The sequence below is a fragment of the Rutidosis leptorrhynchoides genome, chromosome 3, assembly GCF_046630445.1.
Source record: "Rutidosis leptorrhynchoides isolate AG116_Rl617_1_P2 chromosome 3, CSIRO_AGI_Rlap_v1, whole genome shotgun sequence".
Lineage (NCBI taxonomy): Eukaryota > Viridiplantae > Streptophyta > Magnoliopsida > Asterales > Asteraceae > Rutidosis > Rutidosis leptorrhynchoides.
Genome location: NC_092335.1, coordinates 21,716,475 through 21,738,565, shown reverse-complemented (window position 1 = coordinate 21,738,565; position 22,091 = coordinate 21,716,475).

Sequence of the window (22,091 nt, the reverse complement as noted above, 5' to 3'; positions counted from 1 at the left end):
TAATGGAGATAGGATGGTAAAGGGTTATCTATGTGATTATATAACATATAGGTATTATATATATAGATATATGGATACATATACATTAAATATCTTAAAGTATGAAAAAGATTGAAAACAGAATTGAGTAATCAAACAATATTAGTGATTTGATGAATCTAATCACGGGTGTTTATTTTTAAAGTGGACAAACATAAAAGAAAACACAATCAAATTAAATTAAACGTGCATCCAAAAAGTAATAATAATGAAATATTAGCAGCCATGAATTTGACAAAACCCACTGGTAGCATAGTAAGCCATTAGGCTTTTGTAATTACTCAGTCGACATTTGATTTATACGGGTGTCATTTCGTACTCTATTGTTAATCAGTGGCGGATAAAAGTGCACAGAAAAATCCTATAATTTATATAACTCATTTTCGGATCACCGATTATTTTTGAAGTCATATCAGTTCGAATTTAACTTGCTTAATATCAATCGGAACATTAAACGAGTTTTACAATCAGTTAATATTTATTTTTAATATACTTTATGTATATATAGATATGTTTTAGATAGTAATTATTATAATATCAAATTTCATAACAACAACAATCAATATATCAAATTATACTTCCAATTATTATTTATATATATATATATATATACACATATCTGTTAACAAATAGTTGTTCGTGAATCGTCGGGAACAGTCGAAGGTCAATTAAACATATGAAACAGTTCAAAATTTTTGAGACTTAACCCTACAGACTAGGTTGATTCCAAAATATATATAGTTTGAGTTGTGATCAATACTGAGATATGTATACACTGGGTCGTGGATTGATTCAAGATAATATATATTGATTTATTTATGTACATCTAACTGTGGACAACTAGTTGTAGGTTACTAACGAGGACAGCTGACTTAATAAACTTAAAACATCAAAATGTATTAAAAGTGTTGTAAATATATTTCGATCATATTTTGATATATGTATATATTGTTATAGGTTCGTGAATCAACCCGTGGCCAAGTCAAATTCTCGACGAAGTGATATTTGGTGAAAGTGAGTTATAGTCCCACTTTTAAAATCTAATATTTTTGGGATGAGAATACATGCAGGTTTTATAAATGATTTACAAAATAGACACAAGTACGTGAAACTACATTCTATGGTTGAATTATCGAAATCGAATATGCCCCTTTTTATTAAGTCTGGTAATCTAAGAATTAGGGAACAGACACCCTAATTGACGCGAATCCTAAAGATAGATCTATTGGGCCTAACAAACCCCATCCAAAGTACCGGATGCTTTAGTACTTCGAAATTTATATCATATCCGAAGGGTGTCCTGGAATGATGGGGATATTCTTAAATATGCATCTTGTTAATGTCGGTTACCAGGTGTTCACCATATGAATGATTTTTATCTCTATGTATGGGATGTGTATTGAAATATGAAATCTTGTGGTCTATTATTATGATTTGATAATATATAGGTTAAACCTATAACTCACCAACATTTTTGTTGACATTTTAAGCATGTTTATTCTCAGGTGATTATTAAGAGCTTCCGCTGTCACATACTTAAATAAGGACGAGATTTGGAGTCCATGCTTGTATGATATTGTGTAAAAACTGCATTCAAGAAACTTATTTCGTTGTAACATATTTGTATTGTAAACCATTATGTAATGGCCGTGTGTAAACAGGATATTTTAGATTATCATTATTTGATAATCTACGTAAAGCTTTTTAAACCTTTATTGATGAAATAAAGGTTATGGTTTGTTTTAAAATGAATGCAGTCTTTGAAAAACGTCTCATATAGAGGTCAAAACCTCGCAACGAAATCAATTAATATGGAACATTTTTAATCAATAAGAACGGGACATTTCATCAAGAATATGTTGATGCTTACGTAGTATTTTCGATGCATGCGATAGTAGCTCACCCAAAGATTCATGAAGAACAGTTGCATCCCAATCTAAGATTTGATCGAAGCTGGAAAGATTACTCGACATATCAAAGTAACAAATTCAAACTGGTACCGAAAAATGTAGAAGTGCCGAGGGTAATCGATTGGGAACCTTTGGAAAGGGTCCAACTAGTTAACTCAGTTAGACAGCATTTGATCCAAAGGTATGGCAGCTCTTCTTTTCCCGATTGGGAATGTTTATTCATCATTCGTAGACCTGTATATAAGGAATGGTGCGTTGAGCTTATGAGTACTATAGCGTTAAATACATATGTAGATAGGTTAGATGATAGAAGTTTTCTTAGATTTATACTTGGCCGTAGGATGTACAGGATGTCCAAGCTGGACATGGCCAGGGCTTTACAGATATATACGCCCGCTGAATTACTACTACCCAATTGTATGAATTTGATTTATCATGGTGAAAGGGTAGATAGGAATTTTGATGCTAACGCCGTCTGGAGGCGTATGTCAGATTTTAATATTTTTGGGGCAGGAACACATACCTACTTACATATTCACAGAGCTGAGCTTCGTATAATTCATAGATTTCTGACTAATTCGATTACACATAGAGGTCACAACAAGGAGAAAATGACCTTACATGATTTATTTTACCTAACGTGTATTCGAGACCCAAGAGGCTTTGTTAATATCCCTTAATGTGTTGGTTTTTATTTGTCTAAAATGGTGAAAGGAATACAGGAAGGGGGAGTAATAGGAGGAGGTATTTTTGTTACTCTCATTGGAGAGTATTTGGGTGTAGATAGGGATCGGGGGGTCCACTTATGGTATGTAGGGAACATGTTGAGCCTTTAGGATTGAGGGTCTATCAGGGTGCTAAGGTATTAAAGAGCAGACACAATCGGGCAGTACCCTATGATGGTAATCATCCACAGGTAGAGAGAGGTTCAGATGAGGAAATGGAGGAAGCGGATGACATTAGGGATGTCATTAGGGAGGCTATGACTGACGTCTACCAGCATATAGATGAGGTAGAAATGAAAAACGAGGAGAGATATAGACGGTACGAGCAGTGGCAAGCACGGAATGAGTACGAGCATTCCAGGCAACGACAGCATGATAGATGGCACTATCATCAGCATCAGATCATGAGCCGGCTATCACCTCAGGATCACTACGTACCGACCCGACCCGCTTACTATCCTCCACACCAGCCCGAGATGAGACCACCATATACTCTCTACGACCCTAACCAGACCTACCAGTACACCTATCACCAACCATGGAACCCGACCGACGACATGAACATGAACCCCTATCCAGATTGATATAGTTCCCGCTGGTGATTTCTATGATTTTTATCTTTTTATTATTTCTATTTATTTATGTTTAAACATACAAATATTGATACTTTTATGCATGTTTATATTTGTATTGTATGTATTTTATTTCATATACACAACAGAGTAAAACAACGCATTTTCAAAGACTGGCATTAAGTTCAGCAAAAGCTACTAATTTTGACGACAAAACGAAAAATAAATGTGATGTAACAACAAGACGGAATGAACAAATCATGTGCACCATTTATCATTCAGCAAACAAACGCCAATATGTTTGGAAATTTTGGTAAAATTTAATCATTCTTCTACGCTAATCACCCTCAATAATTTAAATTATTACTGATTTCTTACAAATGAGGGCATTGCAAGATCTTAAGTGTGGGAAGGGGTTAAATTATTTCGGATTTTTAAAATTTTTTGACTTAAACACTTGTTTACCATTAAAAATACTAGTAACGCAGTAGTTGTGTAACGACCCTGGAATTTCCAACGTTTATTTATTAATAATAATTATTATTAATACGTGTGATTAAACGAATGTATGTTATTACATTTACATGTTACCATGATTGCCCGTACTTGACTTTTAAGTGCCCGAAACGTCTTTGTGACACCCGGAACTTTCACGAATAATATTTTCAAGTATTATTTACATTCATGATTAAATTTATTAATCATTTTAATTAACTAAGACTATTAGTTAGTTACTTGGGCTTTAATTGGATTAACTTGTTATTATTGGAACTTGGGCTTGTTTTAAGTTAATGGACTCATGAAGAAAGACTCATAAGCGCACCCTACATCTTAATGAACTACTTAGCCCATGTCTTTCAAAGTGTAAGTATTATTTGGAGAGTAACTAGTTAGTTATATCATTTGGAATCTAGTCATCACTTAATCCCCATGCAAACACATCTTATATCCAACTTTTAACACCTTTGCATATAAGTGACTTGTGGATTTTGGCCTCCTTCCTCCCCCCACACTTGGCCGTCGGTTTTCAACATCTAGGAGGAGTTCAAATTATTTTTTTTACTTACTTCATTCACTTGTATTCATCATTCATTTTCACACACATTCTTATTTACATTTTCCTTTCAACTTTTTCTCTCAACTTTCTCTTCATTCTTGTAAGTTACAAGTTTCTTTCTCCCTTCTTTCTCTTGCTAAAACCGAAATCCACATTCACATATCATCATCATCTTTGTTCTTTGTTGTTAAAAGTTTGTAGTTGTTAGTTGTTGCTACTTTATTACTTGTTATTTTACTTACTAATTTCCAAGAATAAACTTCCTAGTTTGATTCTTCTTTTATCTTGTTAAAACAAGAACAACAAGAACATATACTTTCAAGTTATGTTCTACATTTGTTATTTTTAAAAGCTTTATGTTCATGTGTTGATAAACTCATACTTGTAACTCATGTTAGTAAACTTTAAAAGTTTACTTTCTTAAAGATCAAACTTTGGTTTGAATCTTTAAAGTATGAACAATCATGAACAAATTATATGTTTACTTAGTTTACTTCTTCTTGCACTTTACATTCATGTAATTAGTTTAAATGGTCAAGTACTACAAGTTAGTCTTGATCTCATTAATCTTGAACTAAAAGTTAACCTTGAAAGTTCAAGAACACACAAATAAGTTTTCTTTAAACATAACTTTGTATACTTATGCTTGATCTAGACTTTTGGGTCTTGGATCTTCAAGATCTAACTAAGAACTATGTTCTACATCTTAAGATCTTGATTAGTTAGTTTACTTTCAAGTTTATAGTTCAATATTTCTTTTATAGTTCATGTAAGTGTCAAATCTAAGACTTTGATGTAACTTTGGTTCATCAAACTACATGCAACTCTTAAGTGAGTTGTGCTTCATGTCTTAGACTTGCACTAGTATTATGATGGTCAAGACTTGGTTGAGACAATGTAGACACATTAATGAGTTGTACACTTGAAGCTATATGCATCAAGGATGAGAACCATGATGAACATCAAGCACCAAGACCACCGGAACTCACTTAAACTTACTGTTTCTGTCCAAACCCTACTGTTTTGCTGATTCTGTAACAGACCAGTAGACCTGGGCTGTTGTGTTTATTATTTTAAAATATATCTTTTCGATTAGATAACTTTTCATATAGGACTCGTCTTAATCCGAGTTACGGTTTAGGATTTATGGCCCTCCGAGCGTCACTATGTCTTTTAACGTTGTGCAGAAATTTCAGACCTACTCGCACTTAAACCGTCACCACGGTTAAACGAAGACGAGTTTGCTTCTGTAAATTTTACCACACTTAAGGGACTCATATACGGAGCCATGGCCACTGGTCTCACCTTAATTCAGTAAGGGTAAAGGCCGTGGTGACTGATCGAAGTCAGCCTTTGTTTTAAACTACTTTCATAAACGAAACCTACTTTACGTCTTTTGTTTGATGATGAATGATGATGACCTTTATGACCTTAAATACATACTTTTAAACCTATTAAGATGATTTACTGACTTAGTATTATTTGCCTTAGGTTGAGGACCTTCGGACCGATTATTTGCACACCTTTTCCGAACCGACTTTACGACTACATTATCATTGTGAGTTATAGCATTCCCTTTTTACTTTAACTTATTTTGGGAACTGAGAATACATGCGGATTTTATGTTTTACATACTAGGAACGAGTACTTAAACTTATATATGTGTGGGTTATACAACGGCATAAACATTCCCTTTAGCTCGGTAACGTTTAATCATTGGTTTTTGAACCGTGAACGCGAATCTTATATATGTATCCATAGGGTTTGACATCCCCACTCGGGCTAGTAGCGCTAGCATTTAACGAGTGTTTAATACTTCGTAGACATACGCACTTGCCAAGTGTACTTTCAGGGGGTATAAACGTTAAGTTAGTTACCAAGTGCCCACGGTTAACATATACTTTATCATACTGTTTTGAAACGCTCTTTGTAGCACTGAAATCTCGTGGCCTACCTTACATACTGTTATACTTAAACTATAGCTCACCAACCTTTGTGTTGACGTTTTTAAGCATGTTTTTCTCAGGTGCTTGAGGTTAGCTTCCGCTGTGTACTAGTCGTGCTGTAGACACCCGCTGCTTAGAGTTGTCATCGCATGAACTACTTTATTTTGCATTCAAACATTCGTACTTTTGAACTATGACTTGTAACGACCATTGTGGTCACATACACTTATTATTTGCTTCTACTTAGTGAAGCATGCTTTTGAAATGTAAAACATTTGATGTCGGTTATGACATCACCTTTTTATCGTGAATGCAACTTCTTTAATTACAGCATATAGTACTTAACCTTGTAATGATCCTGTTGTTGATGATTCGTACACGATGGTTTTGTACGGGGCATCACATTTGGTATCAGAGCATTGGTTGTAGGGAATTAGGTTGCATTAGTGAGTCTAAGACCGACCCGAGTAGGATTCACTAATAGGACTAATCTACAACTTGCTAGTTTACGTGTTTCTGCTGAACTTACTGCATGCTGCTGCTTACTTTTACTGCTATATGCCGTATGCTACTACATGATTTCACTACTGCATGATATTACTTGCTTTCGATTGCATGCTACTTCTGTACGATTCGTTATTATTGCCATGCTACTTATTGTTATACATGATTTAAACTGTTGGCCTAATACGTGCTTGCTTATGACTTACTGACATGGAAAATTTATTTTTCCTTGTTCAGATGTCGGATGTACCACCTGCTAGCGTTTTGGGCAGTTCGGACTCAGACTCCACCACACCACCTGCTACTGTTGCTGATACACCGGTTCCGTTACCCACTAGTAATCCCGACGCTTCGTCTTCCAGAGCGAGTAGTAGTGCGCCAGCACCTGTGACTACTTCTGACCCTACGGAGATTCCAGCTCCGTCTGCTCCCGGACCCTCGGGGTCACAGCCCCACATCGGTGGGATTGAGATTCCCGCGGAGTTCGGGGAAGGGGCGTTTCGTAACCACATGTGCAAGCCTTGCCGACGCACTCCTGATGGACGTTTAGTTCCGATTCCGCCAGGCAGACACAGACAGATGTTGACCGCCTTCGGACTGCCAGTTGAGCCACCCGTGTCGCCACCACATGATTCAGACGACGGGTCTTCCACTGATGCTCCATCAGACGACACCTCTTCGGATGACTCCAGTAATGATGAGGATCCCGCTGACGTACCTATTCAGGCACCCTCCACCCCACCGAAGAAGTGGTACCGCCCTGATGGCACCATTATTCCAGGGGTTAATAGAGGTCGTGCTTTCACTGACGCTTTTGGTCGGCGTCGGAGGGTTACTGCCTGTAAGCGGCTTGTACCGTACCCTGCCGACCCATAGATACGTAAGGTTCCCCGTTACGTATTGACTATTCCTGGAACCGTACCGCCTAGATTTAGATACGGACCATCCCCATCTAGGGACGTACCGTCTACATCCAGAGCTGGACCATCTACTTCAGCACCACCCGCACCATCAGCAGCACCAGCACCATCCGCTCCACCGGCCCCACCTGCACCGCCAGCACCGCCTGCCCCACCAACTCCCACTGTCGAGGAATTGACAAGGGAGGTGGGAATCCTCCGAGCTCGGGTTACTGAGCTCGAGGAGCAGTTGGCTCAGGTTTTAGACACCCTACACCCACCTTCACCGTAGGAATTTTGTATTAGATTTCATGATGTAATCTAGTTGTAGATTCTTGTATTATTTATGTATTGTTCGGACTTATTCAGATGTATGAAACTTATTATTATTAATGAATGGAACTTTGCGTTATTAAATTCTTGCACGATGTTCTATTTACATTACTGTACGATGATTCTGTGGTATTTGTACCTAGATGCGTTATTTAATAACATGAGATGTTTTGTTTCCATGTTGGTTGCTATATACTATATTATTACTATATTGAATGCTGGATTTTGACTTGGGTCAAAAATTTTTGTTTAGAATATCATGGCTAACGGAAGATCCACACCTACCGCCGCCCAGATTGAGAACATGATCAACGAACGGGTCGCTGCAGCCCTAGCAGAAAGAAATCTCCAAGCTCCACCACCACCACCACCGGTTATTCCACCCATTCGAAATGGGTGTACATACAAGGAATTCCAGAGCTGCAAACCGCATAACTTCAGCGGCACCGAGGGACCAGTTGGTCTCACCAGATGGTTCGAGAAACTTGAATCAGTATTCCGAGTTAGCAACTGTTCGGAGGACAACAAGACCAAGTTTGCATCTTGCACGCTATCTGATGGCGCTAACGTGGTGGAACACGCTAGCTCAAGCGAAAGGCATTGACGAGGCGTATGCTATGCCATGGGAGGAATTCAAGGCTGCTATGATTGATGAATATTGTTCGAGAACCGAAATCCAGAAGATGGAAATCGAATTTATGCAGTTAAAGGCCGTTGGGAACGACCTTGATGGTTACAACAGGAGGTTTCTTGAGTTAGCTCTTATGTGCCCGACAATGGTCACACCGGAATTCAAGCGTATGGATAGATACTTCTGGGGACTCCCTAAGTCCATCAAAGGAAACGTCACCTCATCCAAACCACCGAATGTTCCCGAAGCAATGCGCATGGCGCATACACTCATGAATCAGATTCTTATTGATGAGCCGGAGAAGGCTAAGTTTGAAGCTGGTAGTAGCGAAAAGCGAAAGTGGGATAATAACAACAACAGCAACCACCACAACAACAGGGGGAGAACCTATGACCAGACCCCCGCCAAGAGGCAAAACAACAACGATGGAAACCCCAACAACAACAACAACTCCAACCCAAATTACAAAGGAACCCTACCATAATGCAAGAGGTGTTACAAACACCATAATGGATATTGCAATGTTGTCTATGAGAAGTGTCAACGGGCTGGGCATATCGAAAAGGACTGCAAGGTCACCACTTTGAATGGGAAGCCGAACACCAATGGACCTAAGAAGTGCTACGAATGCGGGCAGACGGGCCATTTCAGAAATGCGTGCCCAAACAAGCGAAAAGACGGAGGACCACCCCGTGGTAGAGCTTTTAATGTTAATGCAAGGGATGCACGCGATAACCCCGACTTGGTGACAGGTATATTCAAAATCAACAACCTTTTAGCTTCTGTCTTGTTTGATACTGGTGCGGATAGAAGTTATGTATGAAGACATTTTTGCGATAAAATTAATTGGTCATTAGTCCCGTTAAAAGAAAGTATGCTTGTCGAGGTCGCCAACGGTAAACTTCAAAAAGTTGACCACATTAGTCGAGGAGCTATTATCAACATAGCTGGTGCAGATTTCGAAATTGATTTGATACCTATCAAACTGGGAAGTTTTGACGTGATCGTCGGTATGGATTGGTTGAGCAAGACAAAGGCCGATATTATCTGTGGAGATAAAGCACTTCGCATACCATAAGGAGATGGCGAACCACTGGTTATCTATGGAGAGAGATGTACCTCGAAGTTGAACCTCATTAGTTGCGTGAAAGCACAAAAGATTATGAAGAAGGGACGTTTTGCTGTCCTAGCACATGTAAAAGTGGTAGAAACTGAGGTGAAGAGCGTGAACGACGTTCGAATTGTGAATGAATTTTCCGATGTCTTCCTAGAGGAATTGCCTGGATTGCCACCGCAGAGAGCTGTAGAGTTTCAGATTGATTTAGTGCCAGGAGCTGCACCTGTAGCTCGCGCACCTTATAGACTCGCACCTTCCGAGATGCAAGAATTACAGAGTTAACTACAAGAGCTGTTAGATCGAGGGTTTATCCAACTAAGCTTCTCGCCTTGGGGCGCACCTGTGTTGTTTGTGAAGAAGAAGGATGGATCCTTTCGTATGTGTATCGACTACCGTGAACTCAACTAATTGACTATCAAGAATCGGTATCCTCTTCCACGAATTGATGATCTTTTTGATCAACTACAAGGATCGAGCGTTTACTCAAAGATCGATTTGCGATCCGGATATCACCAGCTGAGGGTGAAGGAAAGTGACGTGATGAAAAATGCTTTCTTGACCCGTTATGGTCATTATGAGTTTCTCGTGATGCCGTTCGGTTTAACAAATGCACCTGCCGTGTTCATGGACCTCATGAATCGTGTCTGCAAGCCTTACTTGGATAAGTTTGTTATCGTCTTCATAGATGATATCCTCATCTACTCAAAGAGCAAAGAAGAACATGAGCAACACCTCCGATTAGTGCTTGAACTCTTAAGACAAGAGTAACTTTACGCCAAATTCTCCAAGTGCGAATTTTGGTTGAAGGAAGTACAGTTTTTGGGTCATGTTGTGAGCGACCAGGGTATCAAAGTTGATCCCGCCAAGATTGAAGCCATCAGCAAGTGGGAGACCCCCACTACTCCGACGCATATTCGCCAATTCCTAGGCCTCGCCGGTTACTACCAAAGATTCATCGAAGGATTTTCTCTGATTGCGCGTCCTTTGACCGCGATGACTCACAAGGGCAAGAAGTTCATTTGGCAACCCACACACGAATCAGCATTTCAAACTTTGAAGAAGAAGTTAACCTCCGCACCTATCCTATCGCTTCTCGAAGGCAGTGACAATTTTGTTGTTTATTGTGATGCATCGAAGAGTGGTTTTGGTTGTATACTGATGCAACGATCAAAGGTTATTGCCTATGCCTCCCGCCAATTGAAGATTCACGAGCGGAACTACACTACACATGATCTTGAACTTGGAGCCGTTGTCTTTGCACTCAAATTGTGGAGACATTATCTGTATGGAACTAAGAGCACTATCTTCACCGACCACAAGAGTCTCCAGCACATCTTTGATCAGAAGCAACTAAATATGAGACAGCATCGATGGATCGAGACGCTCAACGACTACGATTGTGAATTCCGTTATCACCCTGGCAAGGCCAATGTTGTAGCTGACGCTTTAAGCTGAAAGGAGAGGACGGCACCTCTTCGTGTTAGGGCACTGAACATCACTATCCATTTGAACCTCAACAGCCAGATCAGAGTAGCCCAAGATGAGGCTCTCAAGGAGGAGAATATATCTCATGAACATTTGAACATACTTGTCTCTCGATTCGAGGTTAGGGAGTCTAGACTCCGATGTTATGCTGGAAGAATTTGGGTACCTCTTTATGGAGATCTACGGAACCTGATACTTGATGAAGCACACAAATTGAGATATTCGATTCATCCTGGAGCGGGCAAAATGTACCACGACCTTAAAGAACAGTATTGGTGGCCGAATCTTAAGAAGGACGTTGCGACTTATGTTGGTAAGTGTTTGACTTGCTCGAAGGTTAAAGCCGAGCATCAGAGACCTTCTGGGTTACTTCAACAACCGGAGATCCCACAATGGAAGTGGGAAAGGATAACAATGGATTTCATTACTAAGCTGCCAAAGACGGTGGGCGGATACGATACTATTTGGGTTATTGTTGACCGCCTTACCAAATCTGCACACTTTCTAGCGATGAAGGAAACTGATACAATGGAGAGACTTGCTCAGTTATACATCAAATAGGTTGTATCTCGTCATGGTGTACCTTTATCGATCATCTCAGATCGCGATCCCCGTTTTGCTTCTAGATTTTGGCGTTCTTTGCAAGAAGCCATGGGAACTCGTCTCGACATGAGAACTGCTTATCATCCTCAGACTGACGGGCAAAGTGAGCGAACGATTCAGACCTTGGAGGACATGCTGCGTGCATGTGTCATTAATTTTGGAAAGGCCTGGGAAAGACATTTGCCACTCGCCGAATTCTCGTACAACAACAATTATCACTCTAGCATTAATGCTGCACCTTTTGAAGCATTGTATGGCCGTAAGTATCGATCTCCTATTTGTTGGGCCGAAGTAGGCGAAAAGCAAATCACCGGACCCGAGGTAGTCCACGAAACCACGGAGAAGATTGCTCAGATTCAAGCTAGACTTAAGACTGCCCGTGATCGCCAAAAGAGTTATGCTGATCTTAAACGTAAAGACTTTGAATACAACGTTGGTGATCGTGTAATGTTGAAGGTTGCACCTTGGAAAGGTGTGATCCGTTTTGGAAAACGTGAAAAGTTAAACCCACGATACATTGGTCCTTTTAAAATCTTGGAACGTGTTGGACCCGTTGCATACCGTTTGGATCTACCAGCACAATTGAGCTCAGTTCATCCTACCTTCCATGTGTCAAACTTGAAGAAGTGTCTTGCTGCACCGGAACTTATCATACCACTTGAGGAACTTACGATTGACGACAAACTCCACTTTGTGGAAGAACCAGTTGAGATTATGGATCGTGAGATCAAAACTTTGAAACGCAACAAGATTCCGATTGTACGAGTACGATGGAATGCCAAATGAGGACCTGAGTTTACTTGGGAGCGAGAGGATCAAATGATGCGGAAGTATCCTCACCTTTTCCCGACTCCTCCATCTACCTCAGCTTAAATTTCGGGACGAAATTTTCTTTAACAGGTGGGTAATGTAACGACCCTGGAATTTCCAACGTTTATTTATTAATAATTATTATTATTAATACGTGTGATTAAACGAATGTATGTTATTACATTTACATGTTACCATGATTGCCCGTACTTGACTTTTAAGTGCCCGAAACGTCTTTGTGACACCCGGAACTTTCACGAATAATATTTTCAAGTATTATTTACATTCATGATTAAATTTATTAATCATTTTAATTAACTAAGACTATTAGTTAGTTACTTGGGCTTTAATTGGATTAACTTGTTATTATTGGAACTTGGGCTTGTTTTAAGTTAATGGACTCATGAAGAAAGACTCATAAGCCCACCCTACATCTTAATGAACTACTTAGCCCATGTCTTTCAAAGTGTAAGTATTATTTGGAGAGTAACTAGTTAGTTATATCATTTGGACTCTAGTCATCACTTAATCCCCATGCAAACACATCTTATATCCAACTTTTAACACCTTTGCATACAAGTGACGTGTGGATTTTGGCCTCCTTCCTCCCCCCACACTTGGCCGTCGGTTTTCAACATCTAGGAGGAGTTCAAATTATTTTTTTTACTTACTTCATTCACTTGTATTCATCATTCATTTTCACACACATTCTTATTTACATTTTCCTTTCAACTTTTTCTCTCAACTTTCTCTTCATTCTTGTATGTTACAAGTTTCTTTCTCCCTTCTTTCTCTTGCTAAAACCGAAATCCACATTCACATATCATCATCATCTTTGTTCTTTGTTGTTAAAAGTTTGTAGTTGTTAGTTGTTGCTACTTTATTACATGTCATTTTTCTTACTAATTTCCAAGAATAAACTTCCTAGTTTGATTCTTCTTTTATCTTGTTAAAACAAGAACAACAAGAACATATACTTTCAAGTTATGTTCTACATTTGTTATTTTTAAAAGCTTTATGTTCATGTGTTGATAAACTCATACTTGTAACTCATGTTAGTAAACTTTAAAAGTTTACTTTCTTAAAGATCAAACTTTGGTTTGAATCTTTAAAGTATGAACAACCATGAACAAATTATATGTTTACTTAGTTTACTTCTTCTTGCACTTTACTTTCATGTAATTAGTTTAAATGGTCAAGTACTACAAGTTAGTCTTGATCTCATTAATCTTGAACTAAAAGTTAACCTTGAAAGTTCAAGAACACACAAATAAGTTTTCTTTAAACATAACTTTGTATACTTATGCTTGATCTAGACTTTTGGGTCTTGGATCTTCAAGATCTAACTAAGAACTATGTTCTACATCTTAAGATCTTGATTAGTTAGTTTACTTTCAAGTTTATAGTTCAATATTTCTTTTATAGTTCATGTAAGTGTCAAACCTAAGACTTTGATGTAACTTTGGTTCATCAAACTACATGCAACTCTTAAGTGAGTTGTGCTTCATGTCTTAGACTTGCACTAGTGTTATGATGGTCAAGACTTGGTTGAGACAATGTAGACACATCAATGAGTTGTACACTTGAAGCTATATGCATCAAGGATGAGAACCATGATGAACATCAAGCACCAAGACCACCGGAACTCACTTAAACTTACTGTTTCTGTCCAAACCCTACTGTTTTGCTGATTCTGTAACAGACCAGTAGACCTGGGCTGTTGTGGTTATTATTTTCAAGTAGATCTTTTCGAGTAGATAACTTTTCATATAGGACTCGTCTTAATCCGAGTTACGGTTTAGGATTTATGGCCCTCCGAGCGTCACTATGTCTTTTAACGTTGTGCAGAAATTTCAGACCTACTCGCACTTAAACCGCCACCACGGTTAAACGAAGACGAGATTGCTTCTGTAAATTTTACCACACTTAAGGGACTCATATACGGAGCCATGGCCACTGGTCTCACCTTAATTCAGTAAGTTTAGAGGCCGTGGTGACTGATCGAAGTCAGCCTTTGTTTTAAATTACTTTCATAAACGAAACCTACTTTACGTCTTTTGTTTGATGATGAATGATGATGACCTTTATGACCTTAAATACATACTTTTAAACCTATTAAGATGATTTACTGACTTAGTATTATTTGCCTTAGGTTGAGGACCTTCGGACCGATTACTTGCACACCTTTTCCGAACCGACTTTACGACTACATTATCATTGTGAGTTATAGTATTCCCTTTTTACTTTAACTTATTTTGGGAACTGAGAATACATGCGGATTTTATGTTTTACATACTAGGCATGAGTACTTAAACTTATATATGTGTGGGTTATACAACGGCATAAACATTCCCTTTAGCTCGGTAACGTTTAATCATTGGTTTTTGAACCGTGAACGTGAATCTTAGATATGGATCCATAGGGTTTGACGTCCCCACTCAGGCTAGTAGCGCTAGCATTTAATGAGTGTTTAATACTTCGTAGACATACGCACTTGCCAAGTGTACTTTCAGGGGGTATAAACGTTAAGTTAATTACCAAGTGCCCACAGTTAACATATACTTTATCATACTGTTTTGAAACGCTCTTTGTAGCACTGAAATCTCGTGGCCTACCTTACATACTGTTATACTTAAACTATAGCTCACCAACCTTTGTGTTGATGTTTTTAAGCATGTTTTTCTCAGGAGCTTGAGGTTAGCTTCCGCTGTGTACTAGTCGTGCTGTAGACACCCGCTGCTTAGAGTTGTCATCGCATGAACTACTTTATTTTGCATTCAAACATTCGTACTTTTGAACTATGACTTGTAACGACCATTGTGATCACATACACTTATTATTTGCTTCTACTTAGTGAAGCATGCTTTTGAAATGTAAAACATTTGATGTCGGTTATGACATCACCTTTTTATCGTGAATGCAACTTCTTTAATTACAGCATATAGTACTTAACCTTGTAATGATCCTGTTGTTGATGATTCGTACACGATGGTTTTGTACGGGGCATCACAAGTTGTATTAGAATCTAGTGCTCTCTGATAATAAAGAACAACCCTAGTCTTATATACTGACTACCCAATTCTAGTAAAAATTTTCAAAATTTTCAAATAAATGAATTCAAAATCATGTTTATACATATTTATGAACGATAAAACTAGGTGTTAACACCGAAATTATTATTACCTCGGAAAGAACATAAATTGAGAAATAACCGAAAATGTTATAATTCATTTAAAATGGAATAGAGGACAATAAAAAGGCAAAGAAAGGAAAATAAAAGCCAAGTGTAGGAAAAATTTACCAAGTTATTTAAAACATATATCACATATTTTTGTACAAATAACTGAAGATACTTTTGTTTTGGACAATTTTATCAATTTTACCCAATTTCTTATAATATATTTCAAAGAAAAGATGGATCTACACGATGAATCAATTCCATCATTAAAAGGAAGTAAAGTCTTCCGGAAAAGAAACGCGCTTCTTGATTTAGGTCAGGAAGTTGTCGTCCAGACCAGTTGTAGAGTCTACGAAAAACCTTGAAAAGTTTTCTCGAAAATCAGCTGGAAATCCACGGACCTCAACATCAAACAGGGTCGCCAAGTGGTCAGGCTTATCCTAACCATGAGAGGATCTGTCTCATAAAATGGGGAGGGCGCCGTGCAAATTAGCTTGATAAGACTAATGAATCAGATCCCCAGAAATGATAATCTCCTTAAAGATCAAAAATCAGCTTTTAAGCCTGATATTACTCAATCCTAGAGATTGACCTTTAAAGATTGAGAATTACAAACTCATGGAATTCGATGATATCTAAACTCGAGCTTGAACGAGAAAATATTTTGATCAAATTACAAACCGATTTGTTTTTTGAAAACCCTATTTCCAATGCGTTCATTACCATTGAACGTAAAATCCTAGGAATTCACCTGGAATTCATTAGGTCACCTGAACCAAATCGGGTGTCAATCGTAAGAACTGTGGTTGCATAGCATGGTCAAAGACAGGACCTAGTGCCAGACCGAAAAACTATAGGGTGATCTTTACTATTGCTCCTACCAAGGATAGTAATTGCATCCGACACGTTATAGACCATAATTAAAAGCATGTCATGGGACATTGCCTTAACAGTTGCTTGTTCAACGCTTTCCTTTACAACCGGACGGTAGTTTACCGAAAGGTAATATACGGAGCAAGTAAACTGGATGTGTTGCTTTCCCAATACAAGGTTAGCAAGTGGGTGACACAAAACCACAAGTTTTGAGCTAAAATTTTCAAATCTGAAACCCACCAAACCCACAAAAACAATTTGCAAACACCGGTGAAGGGTTATTCCAGAAAACTTATCTAGAGTAAAAGCTAGATTTAATTTTCAAAAGATCAAATGTTTTCATAAAGATCCAATTTCCTAAAGGATCTAAATTTTCATAGTCATGTGGGACTGTAAACCACATCGTTACTACCATTGTTTATACCGCCGTATAGAAATCACTGATGTACAAAGTGTGAAGAATAAAGAAGTGATTCTAGTATTTTTATGTCAAGACTATATTGCTTGAGGACAAGCAACGCTCAAGTGTGGGAATATTTGATAATGCTAAAAACGAACATATATTTCATAGCATTATCCCTCAAGAAAGACAAGCTTTTAGTTGCAATTGTTCTATTTACAAGTGATATTCGTTTAAATAATAAAAGGTGAAGACAAAAGACAGATTCGACGAATTGAAGACGCAAACGACCAAGAAGCTCAAAAGTACAAAGTACAATCAAAGTGGTTCAAATTATTGATGAGAAACGTCTCAAAATTACAAGAGTACAAGACGCAAAACGCAAAGTACAAGATATTAAATTGTACGCAAGGACGATTGAAAATCCGGAACCGGGACCAAAGTCAACTCTCAACGCGCGACGCAACGGAGCAAAAATTACAAGTCAACTATGTACATAAATATAATATAATATATAAATAATTCTTAAAATTATTTATATATTATATTTATTTATTAAAACGTCGGCAAATAAACAAACAAAATCATGTGAGCTGGAAAAGCAGGCCATGCGATCGCATGTGAAATATCCCGTTCTTATTGATTAAAAACGTTCCATATTAATTAATTTTGTTGCGAGGTTTTGACCTCTATATGAAACGTTTTTCAAAGACTGCATTCATTTTTAAAACAAACCATAACCTTTATTTCATAAATAAAGGTTTAAAAAGCTTTACGTAGATTATCAAATAATGATAATCTAAAATATCCTGTTTACACACGACCATTACATAATGGTTTACAATACAAATATGTTACATCAAAATCAGTTTCTTGAATGCAGTTTTTACACAATATCATACAAACATGGACTCCAAATCTTGTCCTTATTTTAGTATGCAACAGCGGAAGCTCTTAGTATTCACCTGAGAATAAACATTCTTTAAACGTCAACAAAAATGTTGGTGAGTTATAGGTTTAACCTATATATATCAAATCGTAACAATAGACCACAAGATTTCTTATTTCAAAACACATCCCATACATAGAGATAAAAATCATTCATATGGTGAACACCTGGTAACCGACATTAACAAGATGCATATATAAGAATATCCCCATCATTCCGGGACACCCTTCGGATATGATATAAATTTCGAAGTACTAAAGTATCCGGTACTTTGGATGGGGCTTGTTGGGCCCAATAGATCTATCTTTAGGATTCGCGTCAATTAGGGTGTCTGTTCCCTAATTCTTAGATTACCAGACTTAATAAAAAGGGGCATATTCGATTTTGATAATTCAACCATAGAATGTAGTTTCACGTACTTGTGTCTATTTTTTAAATCATTTATAAAACCTGCATGTATTCTCATCCCAAAAATATTAGATTTTAAAAGTGGGACTATAACTCACTTTCACAGATTTTTACTTCGTCGGGAAGTAAGACTTGGCCACTGGTTGATTCACGAACCTATAACAATATATACATATATATCAAAGTATGTTCAAAATATATTTACAACACTTTTAATATATTTTGATGTTTTAAGTTTATTAAGTCAGCTGTCCTCGTTAGTAACCTACAACTAGTTGTCCACAGTTAGATGTACAGAAATAAATCGATAAATATTATCTTGAATCAATCCATGACCCAATGTATACGTATCTCAGTATTGATCACAACTCAAACTATATATATTTTGGAATCAACCTCAACCCTGTATAGCTAACTCCAACATTCACATATAGAGTGTCTATGGTTGTTCCGAAATATATATAGATGTGTCGACATGATAGGTCGAAACATTGTATACGTGTCTATGGTATCTCAAGATTACATAATATACAATACAAGTTGATTAAGTTATGGTTGGAATAGATTTGTTACCAATTTTCACGTAGCTAAAATGAGAAAAATTATCCAATCTTGTTTTACCCATAACTTCTTCATTTTAAATCCGTTTTGAGTGAATAAAATTGCTATGGTTTCATATTGAACTCTATTTTATGAATATAAACAGAAAAAGTATAGATTTATAGTCGGAAAAATAAGTTACAAGTCATTTTTGAAAAGGTAGTCATTTCAGTCGAAAGAACGACGTCTAGATGACCATTTTAGAAAACATACTTCCACTTTGAGTTTAACCATAATTTTTGGATATAGTTTCATGTTCATAATAAAAATCATTTTCCCAGAATAACAACTTTTAAATCAAAGTTTATCATAGTTTTTAATTAACTAACCCAAAACAGCCCGCGGTGTTACTACGACGGCGTAAATCCAGTTTTACGGTGTTTTTCGTGTTTCCAGGTTTTAAATCATTAAGTTAGCATATCATATAGATATAGAACATGTGTTTAGTTGATTTTAAAAGTCAAGTTAGAAGGATTAACTTTTATTTGCGAACAAGTTTTGAATTAACTAAACTATGTTCTAGTGATTACAAGTTTAAACCTTCGAATAAGATAGCTTTATATGTATGAATCGAATGATGTTATGAACATCATTACTACCTTAAGTCCCTTGGATAAACCTACTGGAAATGAGAAAAATAGTTCTAGCTTCAAAGGATCCTTGGATGGCTTGAAAGTTCTTAAAGCAGAATCAAGACACGAAAACAATTTCAAGTAAGATTTCCACTCGAAATAAGATTGTTATAGTTATAGCAATTGAATTAAAGTTTGAATATGATTATTACCTTGTATTAGAAAGATAACCTACTGTAAGTAACAAAGGTTTCTTGATCTTGGATGATTACTTGGAATGGATTTAGAAAACTTGGAAGTAAACTTGCAATCTTGGAAGTATTATTGATTTTATGAAACTAGAACTTTTGGAATTTATGAAGAACACTTAGAACTTGAAGATAGAACTTGAGAGAGATCAATTAGATGAAGAAAATTAAAGAATGAAAGTGTTTTTAGGTGTTTTTGGTCGTTGGTGTATGGATTAGATATAAAGGATATGTAATTTTGTTTTCATGTAAACAAGTCATGAATGATTACTCATATTTTTGTAATTTTATGAGATATTTCATGCTAGTTGCCAAATGATGGTTCCCACATGTGTTAGGTGACTCACATGGGCTGCTAAGAGCTGATCATTGGAGTGTATATACCAATAGTACATACATCTAAAAGCTATGTATTGTACGAGTACGAATACGGGTGCATACGAGTAGAATTGTTGATGAAACTGAACGAGGATGTAATTGTAAGCATTTTTGTTAAGTAGAAGTATTTTGATAAGTGTCTTGAGGTCTATCAAAAGTGTATGAATACATATTAAAACACTACATGTATATACATTTTAACTGAGTCGTTAAGTCATCGTTAGTCGTTACATGTAAATGTTGTTTTGAAACCTTTAGGTTAACGATCTTGTTGAATGTTGTTAACCCATTGTTTATTATAATAAATGAGATGTTAAATTGTTATGTTATCATGATATTATGATATATAATATATCTTAGTATGATATATATACAGTTAAATGTCGTTACAACGATAATCGTTACATATATGTCTCGTTTCGAAATCATTAAGTTAGTAGTCTTATTTTTACATATGTATTTCATTATTAATACACTTAATAATATATTTACTTATCATTTAACATAATTAACCAAGTGTATCAATATCTTAATATGATTCATATGTACCTAGTAAGACGTTGTTATAACGATAATCGTTATATATATCGTTTTCGAGTTTCTTAAATTAATAGTCTCATTTTTTATGTATATAACTCATTGTTAAAATACCTAATGAGATACATACTTATAATAAAATCATGTTAACTATATATATAACCATATATATGTCATCGTATAGTTTTTACAAGTTTTAACGTTCGTGAATCACCGGTCAACTTGGGTGGTCAATTGTCTATATGAAACCTATTTCAATTAATCAAGTCTTAACAAGTTTGATTGCTTAACATGTTGGAAACACTTAATCATGTAAATAACAATTTCATTTAATATATATATAAACATGGAAAAGTTCGGGTCACTACAGTATGGCCTGGCAGTTATAATTCCATGCGATCGCATGACACACTTTTTCAGCTCAGGTCCTATAAATTGCAAAGTTTGGTCGACGAATTTGACATATATTTTTCTCTTCCTATCTCTCACTCGTAATATATATATATATTATAATTTTAATTTTAATAATAAGGGTATGTTAGCGAATGTTGTAAGGGTGTAAGTCAAAATTCTGTCCGTGTAACGCTACGCTATTTTTAATCATTGTAAGTTATGTTCAACCTTTTTAAATTAATGTCTCGTAGCTAAGTTATTTTTATGCTTATTTAAGCCGAAGTAATCGTGATGTTAGGCTAAATATTTAAGACGGGGTAATTGGGCTTTGTACCATAATTGGGGTTTGGACAAAAGAACGACACTTGTGGAAATTAAACTATGGGCTATTAATGGGCTTTATATTTGTTTAATTAAATGATAGTTTGTTAATTTAATATAAAGATTTACAATTGGACGTACCTATAAATAACCACATACACTCGACCGGACACGATGGGTGAGATATTTATAAGTACTAATAATCATTCATTTAACCGGACACGAGAATGGATTAATAGTCAATGGATTTATTAAAACAGGGGTAAATTATATACAAGGACACTTGGTGTAATTATAGTTTAAGTCCCCAATTAGTTGGAATATTTGACTTCAGATATAAGGATAATTTGACGAGGACACTCGCACTTTATATTTATGACTGATGGACTGTTATGGATAAAAACCAGACGGACATATTGAATAATCCAGGACAAAGGACAATTAACCCATGGTAATAAACTAAAAATCAACACGTCAAACATCATGATTACGGAAGTTTGAATAAGCATAATTTATATATTTCATATTTAATTGCACTTTTAATTATCGCACTTTTATTTACTGTCATTGTATTTAATTACACTTTTAATTATCATACTTTTT